The 13,925-nt window shown below is 39.7% G+C and overlaps 1 long non-coding RNA gene across 1 annotated transcript; it reads right to left on the bottom strand.

Moving 5' to 3' along the window:
* Positions 1 to 1,676: 1,676 nt before the first annotated feature.
* On the bottom strand, positions 1,677 to 1,968 carry LOC141271378 (uncharacterized). The gene is made up of 2 exons (XR_012321925.1): positions 1,888 to 1,968; positions 1,677 to 1,807 (listed from the first exon to the last, which is right to left on the bottom strand). It is a non-coding gene; the product is annotated as an uncharacterized lncRNA (long non-coding RNA).
* Between the last annotated feature and the right edge of the window lie 11,957 nt (positions 1,969 to 13,925).

The following is a 13,925-nucleotide window of genomic DNA, read 5'->3' as shown; positions in this document are numbered from 1 at the left end:
CCACATTCTTGTTATTGGACAATTGTTGGATAGCTTTCTGTTCACTAGCTGTAAGGTTATATTTGTATCTTGAACATTTTTTGTCACTTGTTTTTCTGATGTCATCAATCACGTTTTTTTGGAAAGTTTCAAATGCTTCTGAATATTCATAAGTAGGGTGGAATTTAGATTTCTTTTTAACATTCGTATGGATATAGTTGCAATTTGTTGGGTTGGGTGTTGATGCTATATTTAGTCGGTTATTTTTGATAAAATGTTTTTTTATAGATAATTTTCTCATAAATTGTTTGACTCCTATAAAGGCTTGAAATTTATTAAACCTAGTGGCGGGAGTATATTTAAGCCCTTTATTTAATAATCGTACTTCATTAGGTTGTAGTTGGTATTTGCTGAGGTTGTAAATGGTGGGGAGGGGGTTTTCTTTTTCTTTTTCTTTATCTACCTCCTGAGATTGTATCTTTTTTTTGGAGAATTGCCCCCCCCCTGCAGCCTCTTTTCCGTTTCTTTGGGAGCCCCTGTGAAAAAAATTATTGGTTGATTGTGTTTTTCTGACTTGTGGACCTTTGTTTTTGTCCTGGGGTCTAGTGGTGTTATCGTTAACCCTATTGTTGGGTTGATGGATAGTATTCGAAGCATAGTTAGAGGTCGAGGGTAGGGCTGGAAGGGGAGAGGGTATATCTAGTTGTTCTAGGATTTCAAAGCGATTTTGAGTGGGAATCGGGGTGTTGGAGACACTTGATTCCGAGTCTCTAGGGGGGACATCAGGACCATTTTCCAATAAATCATGGTCCGGGGTAGGATGTATGGAGAAGTCATCTACCGGACTGTCAGAGTTTAATGAGCTATCTATTTGGTCGATGATCTCAAATTCCGTTATTGGTGTTGGCTCTGGGATGGAGTCTCTGCCAAACTTCCTTCTTTTCTTTTGAATGATTTCTTTCTCTTTACTGTTAATTCTTTTTTTGATGTTGTTGGATAAGTGAATGATTTCAGGATGATTATAGTAGGGTTTAATTTCTCTAAAAAGTTTAGAGATTTTTATTTTGCTGTCCATCAAGTGCTGTTTCCTTTTTTCGATGATGAAGACTACTACTTGTTTAGAGAATGATTTGAGCATATCATCCCACTCTTCTAGTGTAGTGGAGTCACCAATATCGCCTGAAAGGGGTTTAGTGATAAGAAGGCCTTTAGGGATGATGTCATGTACAAGGTATTTTTCTAGAGTGGCGACCTCCCAGAGGTCCCGCATTTCTTTTAAAAGCAGTTGTTCTAATAATCTTAAGGACTCTTTGATAGGGTTAATATAATTATCATTGCTAGTGTCAGCGTGGGTAGGTCTCTGTTGGTATGCCGTATTGGAGAAACTTTTGATCTTGTGGATTCTGTCCAACCTGTCTGACCATAGTTCGCCCATATTTTACTGGGGGCAACCAATGGGTAAAGTTAGCAGTAAAACGTAAAAAATAGAAGGGGCCTTGCCTCTAGCTGCCACCTAGTATGGTGATTAGTGGGAAAAACTAAATATAGAAGTAGGGGCGCTGGTAGGCTAGCTCAGTAGATCTGCTGCAAGTGGTGTGTGTCACCATAGACCACTATGTAAAGAGAATCAAATGTAAAAAACCACTGCGCTAGTATACTGAGAAGGATATGATTATAAATGGAAGAGTAAACAATAATGGATATAAATTGTTATTTTATTTTATTATAAATCACTCTTATAAAACGTTCTAGATGCGTGTTAGCATACAATCAAGGGTTAAAAGTGGAATGACTGGTAAGTCCTCCAGGGATCCAGAGCTTTTGGGACCTGTAATGGAATAGATAAGGACTAAAATTACTGACCTGTATTAAGTTGATTGGCTGTAGAGCTACTGTGCATGTATTTACCTGGGATGGCAGGAAGATCGTTAGGAGATGAAGAGGATAATATGTACAGAAGGGTATGGACTTCTTGTTAGATAGAATGTAGAAATGGGTGCTGTAATAAAAGAATTAACATTAGATCGCAAGCTATATCTAGTCTTGATTTGAAGTGAATCTATTAAGATGGCTTACATGAAGAACATGATTCTATATATGGTTATAATCCCCAACTGGACGAATATATGGTTCTGTGGGGTTATAGAGGCTTGGTACTATTATGGATAACTGGTAGAGCCTGTAATATGAATGCACAAACAATAGTTAAGGTTATATTAAAAATGCACAATATATAGAGCTCATTAAAGTACTCACTAGAGTAGGGGGTTTACCTGGTAAAGAACAATTTAGTTAGTGAGTCAACAAGGACCTAGTCTGGTTTTTATACTGGTCCTATAGAGATGGGTGGGCAACCCATTTGATGGATGGTTGTGCCTGGCAATTGAACTCTAGATCAGAGGGAGTATCAGTGGGTATTCATTGCCAGCTGGTAGCTGGTACAAATATCTGGTGGGGAAGTAATGGTATGTAGTTAATATAAGGACATGTAGATAAATAAATAAATGAATAAATAGAGCGAGGTTTATATAAACGATATAGGGAGAAAAACCTCGTGTATACTCAAATGCAGAGAGCAGCACCCGTTGGTGATACAGTTCAATACCTTAATAGTTGACCCGAGCGTTTGGAAATAGGCATACAAGTGTCCAGGGGTTGTAGAATAGCTCCGTGGAAGGCTCTGTGTTCTCTCCGTTGATCTCCTACTGGATGGAGGAGGAGAAATGCAGGAGGAGGTGGTGTGTGTCAGAGTCCCGGCCGGAGACTCCGACACCACAATGCAGCGTGTGGCGTGCAGCGGGCGCTTTCCCGGGGAAGCGCTGAAAGGAAGCAAGGACCTTGGTGTAGGGCCTGGCGTGACGTCAGAGGTAGCGGTCACGTGCTACCGGCGGCGAGGAGGACCAGAAAGCTTTCCTACGCGTTTCGGATACACGGTATCCTTCATCAGGGATAGCATCTGGTCTCCTGGTCCTCTTTAAATACCTTCTAGGTGGCGAGTAATGATTGGTAGGTGTAATTAATCAAAGGCAAACAATTCCACCCCACAGTTGAGGCCTCTTGGTTTCAAAGAGTCCAATTCATAAATCCATTTTGTCTCATTTCTTGACATTTGGTTGATGTAGTTCTTTTTTCTCCAGTCTTTTTGTATAAGCTGTATACCTGTCACTTCACTTCCCAAAATAGAGCCGTCATGTTTATCCTTGAAGTGTTTAGATAAAGGGTGACCTTCAAATTTATTTCTGATATTTCGCAAATGCTCACTCAACCTTTTTTTCAGGGGGCGGATGGTGCGTCCTACATAGAGTTTTTGGCAGGGACATTTAAGCCCATAGATAACTCCCTTACTCGTACAAGTTATGGAATCTTTTATTAAATGTTCAATCTTTCCATGAGAAATGGTGTTTTGTTTTTTGGTATTTAAGGTTCTACATATCGAGCATTTTTTACATGGAAAGAAACCAGGTGGCTTGTGGGAAAGGGAAGTGGGTGGATGTATGATTGTGGGTGCTACCCTATTGCCTATATTTCTGCCTTTCCTAAATATAAACTTAGGATATGGCGGTATTTGTTCCCCCAGTGTTTGATCATCTTTCAATATACCACAATGTTTTTTTATGATGTTTTTGAGGATGTAGACATTGGAATTGTATGTGGTAATAATAGGGGGAATGTCCATCATGTTTTTAGCTGGTTCCTTTTTTTTATCCGTAAGTATGGTCGAACGGGGTATTTTACTAACTTCCTCTCTGGTTTTATTAAGCCATTCTTCGTTATACCCTTTGCTCAGGAATTTCTGTGTTAGTTTGACAGCTTCATTCGTAAAGTCTTGGCTATGAGAGCAGTTTCTCTGAAGTCTCAAGTATTGGCTTCTGGGTACATTTAATAGCCAACTAGGTAAATGACAACTGTCCATATGGATAAAGCTATTAGTGTCCGTAGGTTTAAAATGTGTCCTAGTGCATATTTGTCCTCCGCTTATAAAAATGTTAAGGTCCAGAAAATTAATTTCTTTCTGGCTGGTAGAAGAAGTAAAATTTAAATAAAAATCATTTTTATTAATATCAGTTAAAAATGTGTCCAGAGAGGGCCTGTCGCCGGACCAAATGAATAGGATATCGTCTATAAAACGGCGCCATAGGACCAAGTTCGCACACAGCTCTCCATTTGGGTATATGTTGTAGTGTTCCCACATGCCTACGTATAGATTAGCATAGCTGGGCGCGAACCTGGTCCTCATAGCAGTCCCCCATCTCTGTGTATAAAAATTATGTTCATATTTAAAGGAATTGTGATCTAAAATAAAAAACATACAATCCCTGATGAAGTCAATTTGGTTGTCTGGCATGTCACTAAGTTCTTTGAGAAAAAAGCATGTGGATTGGCACCCCTTCTTGTGTTGTATTACCGTATATAGTGAGGTAATATCAATGGTTCCCAAGATATAGTGGTCCTGCCATTGAATCTGACTAAGTAATTGTAGAGTATGTTTAGTGTCCTTTAAGTGGGCCGGTAGTTGTGGTACTAGTTTCTGAATGTGACAATCAACGTATCTAGATAGATTCGAAGTCAGGCTCTGGATCCCTGAAATAATTGGCCTGCCTGGTGGATTTTCCAAGGTTTTGTGAATCTTTGGTAGATGATAAAAGATGGCAGTCCTAGGGAATGGTGTATTAATATAATCAAATTCTTGTTTATTCAGGAAGCCCATATTAAGGCCTTTATTGATCAGGATTTTCATATCGTTAAGATGTTGTTTGGTGGGGTCATTGCTTAATGCTTCATAAGTCCGTGTGTCATTTAGTAGCCTCAACAGGCTTACTGGTTAATTGCACTTGTATTTTAAACAGGTTTTCAAGAGTTTGTATCCACGAAAATCTTTTTCATTCACTTACTAATAATCTTCCTATACAGCCAATGGAAATTTGCATTGATTTTGGGCTTGAGATAGTGCAATTGTGAGATATAGAATCTGTTTTAAGTGTTCATAAAGAACAAGATGTCATCATACACTGTATAGATTGGCATTACGGATAACATAGTGGAACCAATGGATTTCTTTTATTACTTACCTATTACAGATTCAATGTTCACTGCCCTTCTTGACATCTCTTTGCACCTGTAATATTCCAGTGGCTTACTGGGTTAATGTACCTGTCTTGTGAGCAGGTGTTCATGAGTTCTAATCCATGGAGAGTTTCTTACTAATAAACTTTCTATACAGCCAATGGAAATTTGCAATGATATTGGGCTTGAGATAGTGCAATTGTGAGATATAGAATCTGTTTTAAGTGTTCATAAAGAACAAGATGTAATCATACACTGTATAGATTGGCATTAAGAATAATATAATGGAACCAATGGATATGTTTTATTACTTACCTATTACAGATTCAATGTTCACTGCCCTTCTTGACATCTCTTTGCACCTGTAATGTTCCAGTGGCTTACTGGATTAATGCACCTGTCTTGTGAGTAGGTGTTCATGAGTTCAAATCTTCAGAGGGCTTTTTTTCATTTACTTACTAGTAAACTTTCTATACAGCCAATGGAAATTTGCATTGATTTTGGGCTTGAGATAGTGCAATTGTGAGATATAGAATCTGTTTTAAGTGTTCATAAAGAACAAGATGTCATCATACATTGTATAGATTGGCATTAAGAATAATGTAGTGGAACCAATGGATGTCTTTTATTACTTACCTATTACAGATTCAATGTTCACTGCCCTTCTTGACATCTCTTTGCACCTATAATGTTCAAGTGGCTTACTGGGTTAATGCTCTTGTTTTGTGAGCAGGTGTTCATGAGTTCTAATCCATGGAGAGTTTTTTACTAATAAACTTTCTATACTGCCAATGGAAATTTGCATTGATTTTGGGCTTGAGATAGTGCATTTGTGAGATATAGAATCTGTATTAAGTGTTCATAAAGAACAAGATGTCATCATACGTTGTATAGATTGGCATTAAGAATAACATAGTGGAACCAATGGATTTTTTTTATAATTTACCTATTAGCGATTCAATGTACACTGCCCTTCTTGACATCACATTTCACCTGTGATGTTCTAGAGGCTTACTGGATTAATGCACTTGCATTTTAAACAGGTGTTCAAGAGTTTGAATCCACTTAAAGCTTCTTTTCATTTACTTACTAATAAGATTCCTATAGGGCCAATGGAAATTTGCATTGATTTTGGGCTTCAGATAGTGCAATTGTGAGATATAGAATCTGTATTAAGTGTTCATAAATAGCAAGTTGTCATCACACGTTGTATAGATTGGCATTAAGAATAACATAGTGGAACAAATGGATTTCTTTTTTAACTTACCTATTACCGATTCAAAGTACACTGCCCTTCTTGACATCTCTTTGCTTCTGTAATGTTCCAGTGGCTTACTGGGTTAATGTGCCTGTCTTGTGAGCAGGTGTTCATGAGTTTCTATCCACGGAAAGCTTTATTTCATTTACTTACTGATAAGCTTCCTATAGGACCAATGGAAATTTGCATTGATTTTGGGCTTGAAATAGTGCAATTGTGAGATTTAGAATCTGTATTAAGTGTTCGTAAAGAACAACATGTCATCATACGCTGTATAGATTGGCATTAAGAATAACATAGTGGAACCATTGGATTTCTTTCTTAATTTACCTATTAGCAATTCAATGTTCACAGCCCTTCTTGACATCACACTGCACCTGTAAAGTTTTTAGTGGCTTACAGGGTTAAAGCGCCTGTCTTGTAAACAGGTGTTCATGAGTTCGAGTACATTGGATTCATTATTTTCATTTACATACTAATAAGTTTCCAATAGGGCCAGTGGAATTTTGCATTGATTTTGGGCTTGAGATAGTGCAATTGTGAGATTTAGAACCTGCATTTTGTTCCTAAAGAAAAATATGTCATCATACGCTGTATAGATTGTCATTAAGAATAACATAGTGGAACCAATGGATTTCTTTCATAACTTACTTATTTGAGATTCAATGTTCACTGCCCTTCTTGACATCACATCGTACTTGAAATGTTCCAGAGTCTTACTCGGTTAATGCACTTGTCTTTTAAACAGGTGTGCAAGAGTTCAAATCCACAGAGAGCTTTTTCTCATTTGCTTACTAATAAGCTTCCTATACAGCCAATGGAAAATTGCATTGATTTTGGCTTGAGATAGTGCAATTGTGAGATATAGAATCTGTATTAAGTGTTAATAAAGAACAAGTTGTCATCATACGCTGTATACATTAGCATTAAGAATAGCATAGAGGAAACAATGGATTTCTTTTATAACTTATCTATTAGCGATTCAATGTTCACTGCCCTTCTTGACTTCTCATTGCATCTTTAATGTTCCAGTTGCTTACTGGGTTAATGCACCTGTCTTGTAAACATGTGTTTATGAGTTTGTATCCATGGAAAGCATTTTTTCATTTACATACTAATAAGCTTCATATACAGCTAATAGAAATTTGCATTGAATTTGGGCTTGAGATAGTGCAATTGTGAGATATAGAATCTGTATTAAGTGTTCATAAAGAACAAGTTGTCATCATACGCTGTATAGATTGGCAGTAAGAATAACATAGTGAAACAAATGGATTTCTTTTTTAACTTAACTATTAGTGATTCAATGTTCACTGCCCCTCTTGACATCTCATTGCACCTGTGATGTTCCAGAGGCTTACTGGATTAATGCACTTGAATTTTATTCAGGTGTTGAAGAGTTTGAATCCACTTAAAGCTTCTTTTCATTTACTTACTAATAAGCTTCCTATAGGGCCAATGGAAATTGGCATTGATTTTGGGCTTGAGATAGTGCAATTGTGAGATATAGAATCTGTATTAAGTGTTCCTAAAGAAAAAGATGTCATCATACGCTGTATAGATTGGCAATAAGAATAACATAGTGGAACAAAAGGATTTCTTTTATTACTTACCTATTACCGATTCACTGTAATGCCGCAGCCATGTTGTTTGTGGGCATTACAGTGATTGGCTGACCGCACAGCGTCACCTCGAGTATTTAAAACCGGGCGCCGCCATCTTGGACACAGTCGCTCCGGATCAGACAGTGTAGGGACAGCGCTGCTGATTTAGGGAGAGATATATCCTGCAAAATAGTTAGTGTAGGGTCTGTAAAGGCTGCCAGATCAAACAAACAGTCCTTCTCAGGACTAATATCCATCCCTGGTATATCAGGCAGGCAGGTTGTATAGGAGACGCAGTGGTTATACCAGCAAACGCTGCATTACAGTCCTGTGTGCTGCTCCTGTTGCTGAAATTGCTGGACTTAGCTCCAGGTCCCGGGGGCCAGGAAAAATCTTTTTTTTTTATCTAAATCCTCTTTTTTTTTTCCTCCTTAACAATGTACAAATACCCATCTTATTAACCTTTTGGTGCCCCCCCCCCAAAAAAAAAGTGTGCCTCTGATTTTTCAGACACAAATAAGTCTGTTGAAAATAGTCTGGTGTAGGCCAGAGAAATAGAAGTGTGGTTTTGCAGTTCTATGGGCCATTTGTATCTAAAAAAAACAGTTTGAGTGTGTTGCTCACTGTTCAGCTGCAAATATATATATATTTTAAAAAGCCTGGTATACACCAGTAAATTATTACTGTGGTTTTGATGTTCCACGGTAAAACATCTCTATTATCCTGTTTTTGCCATTTTTTGCTGTATAAAAATAATAAGTGTCTCCCTGATTTTTCAGACACAAATATATCTGTTGAAAATAGTCTGGTGTAGGCCAGAGAGACAGAAGTGTGCTTTTGCTGTTCCACGGTAAAAAATCTCTATTATCCTGCTTTTTGCATTTTTTGCTGTAAAAAAAAAAAAAATAGTGTCTCCCTGATTTTTCAGACACAAATATATCTATTGAAAATAGTCTGGTGTAGGCCCGAGAAATACAAGAGTGGTTTTGCAGTTCCACGGTACAAACCTCAGTATTATCCACTTTTGGGCCATTTGTATCTAATAAAAACAGTTTGCGTGTGTCGCTCACTGTTCAGCCGCAAATATATATATATTTTAAAAAGCCTCGTATACACCAGTAAATTATTACTGTGGTTTTGATGTTCCACGGTAAAACATCTCTATTATCCTGTTTTTGGCATTTTTTGCTGTATAAAAATAATAACAGTGTCTCTTTGATTTTTCAGACACAAATATATCTGTTGAAAATAGTCTGGTGTAGGCCAGAGAGACAGAAGTGTGCTTTTGCTGTTCCACGGTAAAAAATCTCTATTATCCTGCTTTTTGCATTTTTTGCTGTAAAAAAAAAAAAAAATAGTGTCTCCCTGATTTTTCAGACACAAATATATCTATTGAAAATAGTCTGATGTAGGCCCGAGAAATACAAGTGTGGTTTTGCAGTTCCACGGTACAAACCTCAGTATTATCCACTTTTGGGCCATTTGTATCTAATAAAAACAGTTTGCGTGTGTCGCTCACTGTTCAGCTGCAAATATATATATATTTTAAAAAGCCTCGTATACACCAGTAAATTATTACTGTGGTTTTGATGTTCCACGGTAAAACATCTCTATTATCCTGTTTTTGGCATTTTTTGCTCTATAAAAATAATAATAGTGTCTCTTTGATTTTTCAGACACAAATATATCTGTTGAAAATAGTCTGGTGTAGGCCAGAGAGACAGAAGTGTGCTTTTGCTGTTCCACGTTAAAAAATCTCTATTATCCTGATTTTTGCATTTTTTGCTGTAAAAAAAAAAAAAATAGTGTCTCCCTGATTTTTCAGACACAAATATATCTGTTGAAAATAGTCTGGTGTAGGCCCGAGAAATACAAGTGTGGTTTTGCAGTTCCACAGTACAAACCTCTGTATTATCCACTTTTGGGCCATTTGTATCTAAAAAAAACAGTTTGAGTGTGTCGCTCACTGTTCAGCCGCAAATATATATATATTTTAAAAAGCCTGGTATACACCAGTAAATTAATACTGTGGTTTTGATGTTCCACGGTAAAACATCTCTATTATCCTGTTTTTGGCATTTTTTGATGTATAAAAATAATAATAGTGTCTCCCTGATTTTTCAGACACAAATATATCTGTTGAAAATAGTCTGGTGTAGGCCAGAGAGACAGAAGTGTGCTTTTGCTGTTCCACGGTAAAAAATCTCTATTATCCTGCTTTTTGCATTTTTTGCTGTAAAAAAAAAAAATAGTGTCTCCCTCATTTTTCAGACACAAATATATCTGTTGAAAATAGTCTGGTGTAGGCCCGAGAAATACAAGTGTGGTTTTGCAGTTCCATGGTACAAACCTCTGTATTATCCACTATTGGGCCATTTGTATCTAAAAAAAACAGTTTGAGTGTGTCGCTCACTGTTCAGCCGCAAATATATATATATTTTAAAAAGCCTGGTATACACCAGTAAATTATTACTGTGGTTTTGATGTTCCACGGTAAAACATCTCTATTATCCTGTTTTTGGCATTTTTTGCTGTATAAAAATAATAATAGTGTCTCCCTGATTTTTCAGACACAAATATATCTGTTGAAAATAGTCTGGTGTAGGCCAGAGAGACAGAAGTGTGCTTTTGCTGTTCCACGGTAAAAAATCTCTATTATCCTGCTTTTTGCATTTTTTGCTGAAAAAACAAAAAATAGTGTCTCCCTGATTTTTCAGACACAAATATATCTGTTGAAAATAGTCTGGTGTAGGCCCGAGAAATACAAGTGTGGTTTTGCAGTTCCAAGGTACAAACCTCTGTATTATCCACTTTTGGGCCATTTGTATCTAAAAAAAACAGTTTGAGTGTGTCGCTCACTGTTCAGCAGCAAATATATATATATTTTAAAAAGCCTGGTATACACCAGTAAATTATTACTGTGGTTTTGATGTTCCACGGTAAAACATCTCTATTATCCTGTTTTTGGCATTTTTTGCTGTATAAAAATAATAATAGTGTCTCCCTGATTTTTCAGACACAAATATATCTGTTGAAAATAGTCTGGTGTAGGCCAGAGAGACAGAAGTGTGCTTTTGCTGTTCCACGGTAAAAAATCTCTATTATCCTGCTTTTTGCATTTTTTACTGTAAAAAAAAAAAAATAGTGTCTCCCTGACTTTTCAGACACAAATATATCTGTTGAAAATAGTCTGGTGTAGGCCCGAGAAATACAAGTGTGGTTTTGCAGTTCCACGGTACAAACCTCTGTATTATCCACTTTTGGGCCATTTGTATCTAAAAAAAACAGTTTGAGTGTGTCGCTCACTGTTCAGCCGCAAATATATATATATTTTAAAAAGCCTGGTGTACACCAGTAAATTATAACTGTGGTTTTGCTGTTCCACGGTAAAAAATCTCTATTATTCAGGTTTTGTTAGTTTTTTCCGTAAAGAAAAACAGTAGTGTCTCCTGACTGTTGTGACACAAAAATATATCTGTTGAAAATAGTCTTGTGTAGTCCCGACATCCCAGTGTGGTTTCGCAGTTCCACGGGTCAAATCGCTGTACTATCCAGTTTTGGGCCTTTGGTATCTAAAAAAAAGCAGTTTGAGTGTGTCGCTCACTGTTCAGCCGCAAATATCTCTATTTAAAAAAGTGTGGTATACCTCAGTAAACAATAACTGTGGTTTTCCTCTTCCACGGTTCTAATTTACTCTTTATTACCCTTTTTCCATTGATAGTGCAAGTGTAAGCTATTTTACTTCATTTACAATGGGCAAGGCGCGTGGCAAGGGACGTGAAAGTGGACGTTCTGATGATTGTTCGTGCAGAGGACGGGGCCGTGGCCAAGGTGAAAATGTGCCACAACCAACAGCCACATCTTCTCGCTCCCACTTCTTGACGGAATTACTAGGGAAGCACAGAACAACACCAGTATTGAGAACTGATCAGTGTGAACAGGTTATTAATTGGATAGCAGACAATACTTCCAGTTACCTGGGCACCACCATCTCCGGTCTGTCTTCCACACGGTCAACTCTTAGTAGCCGTGAGTCTCGACCGCATACTCCTCCTCACCCTGATGCTCCTTCCTCCCACCATGCCGAGTGTTGTCAGACAGCAAGTGATCCCACACTTGGACACTCTGAAGAGCTGTTCACTGGTCCATTTCCATATTTGGGCCCCTCGCCTGATACTCTTGAAGTGGTGGAAGAGGAGATCCCATGTTGCGATGCTCAAATATTTGAACAGCCACGGCCACAGGAAGTCGACGTTGGCAATCTGTCACAAGAGGCGGACAATGACGAGACACAATTGCCAGGAAGTGAGGAGGAGGATCGTGGTGCGCAAGTGGAAGAGGAGGAGGTGGTGGATGATCTAGTAACTGACCCAACGTGGAAGGAGGACATGCAGAGTGAGGCCAGCAGCACACAGGAGGAGGGAGGCAGAGTACCCCAACAGGCAGGAAGAAGCAGTGTGGTGGCCGCAGACAGAAGGCAGGCAACCGTTCCCCGTAACACCAACACGAGGGATGTTGCCAGTACAAGCGGTAGGTCTTCCTGAGTCTGGAATTTTTTTAAAGACTCTGCTGATAACCCCAAAAAGGCCATATGTTCCACCTGCCATGCCAGCATCAGCAGGGGTGACAAAACTACCAGCCTGACCACCACCAGCATGATCAGGCACATGGCAGCAAAGCACCTGACTTTGTGGGGCGAAACCCAGGGTCCACGACCAGTGTCAGCGGGTGTCACCACTGCTTCTTCCACTGTTGTGCGTGCAATAGAACCCCCTGTTGTGTGTGCAAGGCAATCCCCTGTCCATACTGCATGTAAAGATGCCCCCTCCTCTCAGTCTTCACTTGTTATGGCAGTTTCTCAAGAAACAGCATCAACGTCCACGTCCACGTCCCACCGCAGCGTTCAATTGTCCATATCCCAGACCTTTGAACGAAAGCGGAAATTCGCAGCTAACGCCCCACAGGCCACAGTCCTAAATTCGCACATTTCACGACTGTTTGCATTGGAAATGCTGCCTTTTAGGCTGGTGGAGGTGGAATCCTTCCGCAATCTTATGGCGGTGGCCGTCCCTCGGTACTCGGTCCCCAGCCGACACTATTTTGCCCGGTGTGCCATCCCCGCTCTACACAAGCACGTGTCCCAAAGCATCTGCCGTGCCCTCAACAACGCAGTTACTGGGAGAGTCCACCTGACAACGGACACGTGGACAAGTGCTTGTGGCCAGGGACGGTACATCTCTCTGACGGCACACTGGGTAAACATAGTGGAAGCCGGGACCCAGTCAGACCTTGGGACGGAACACATCCTCCCCACACCGAGGATTGCGGGCCCTATGTCAGTCAGAGTTGCCCCCACAGTGTACAGCTCCTGCGCATCCTCCTCCTCCTCCTCATGTTCAGCCTCCATCTCAGATATCACCACATCAGTTACAAGCTGGAAGCATTGCAGTACTGCCTCCGCCAAGCGGCAACAGGCTGTGCTGAAACTCATAAGCTTAGGTGATAAAGCTCACACTGCTTGTGAGTTGTGGACAGCTGTGAAAGAGCAGGCATATCTGTGGCTGAGACCACTGAACCTACATCCCGGCATGGTCGTGTGTTACAATGGCCGTAACCTGGTGGAGGCTCTGAGGCGAGGTGAGATCACACACGTACGATGCCTGGCTCATGTGCTTAACCTCGTGGTTCAGCGGTTTCTTAAATCGTACCCCGAGTTGCCAGATCTGCTCGTGAAAGTACGCCACCTGTCAGCTCATTTTCGCAAGTCGGCTACAGCTTCCGCCACCCTTGCTGTGTTGCAGCAGCGTTTGCAGCTTCCGGCACACCGACTGGTGTGTGATGTCCCCACACGTTGGAACTCTACCCTCCACCTGTTGCAAAGGATTTGTGAGCAGAAGAGAGCAGTTGTGGAGTACCAGCTGCAACAAGGCAGTCGATATTCAGGTCAGACTCCACACATAAGACCTCAGGAGTGGACCTGGATGTCTGACATATGTACCATCCTGACAAACTTTGAGGAG

This window comes from Phyllobates terribilis, unplaced genomic scaffold, assembly GCF_046119375.1.
Source record: "Phyllobates terribilis strain yellow unplaced genomic scaffold, ASM4611937v1 Scaffold_5__5_contigs__length_657084704, whole genome shotgun sequence".
Classification (NCBI taxonomy): Eukaryota; Metazoa; Chordata; class Amphibia; order Anura; family Dendrobatidae; genus Phyllobates; species Phyllobates terribilis.
The sequence above is the reverse complement of the archived record's forward strand: the minus strand, read 5'-3'. Positions and strand labels throughout refer to the sequence as shown.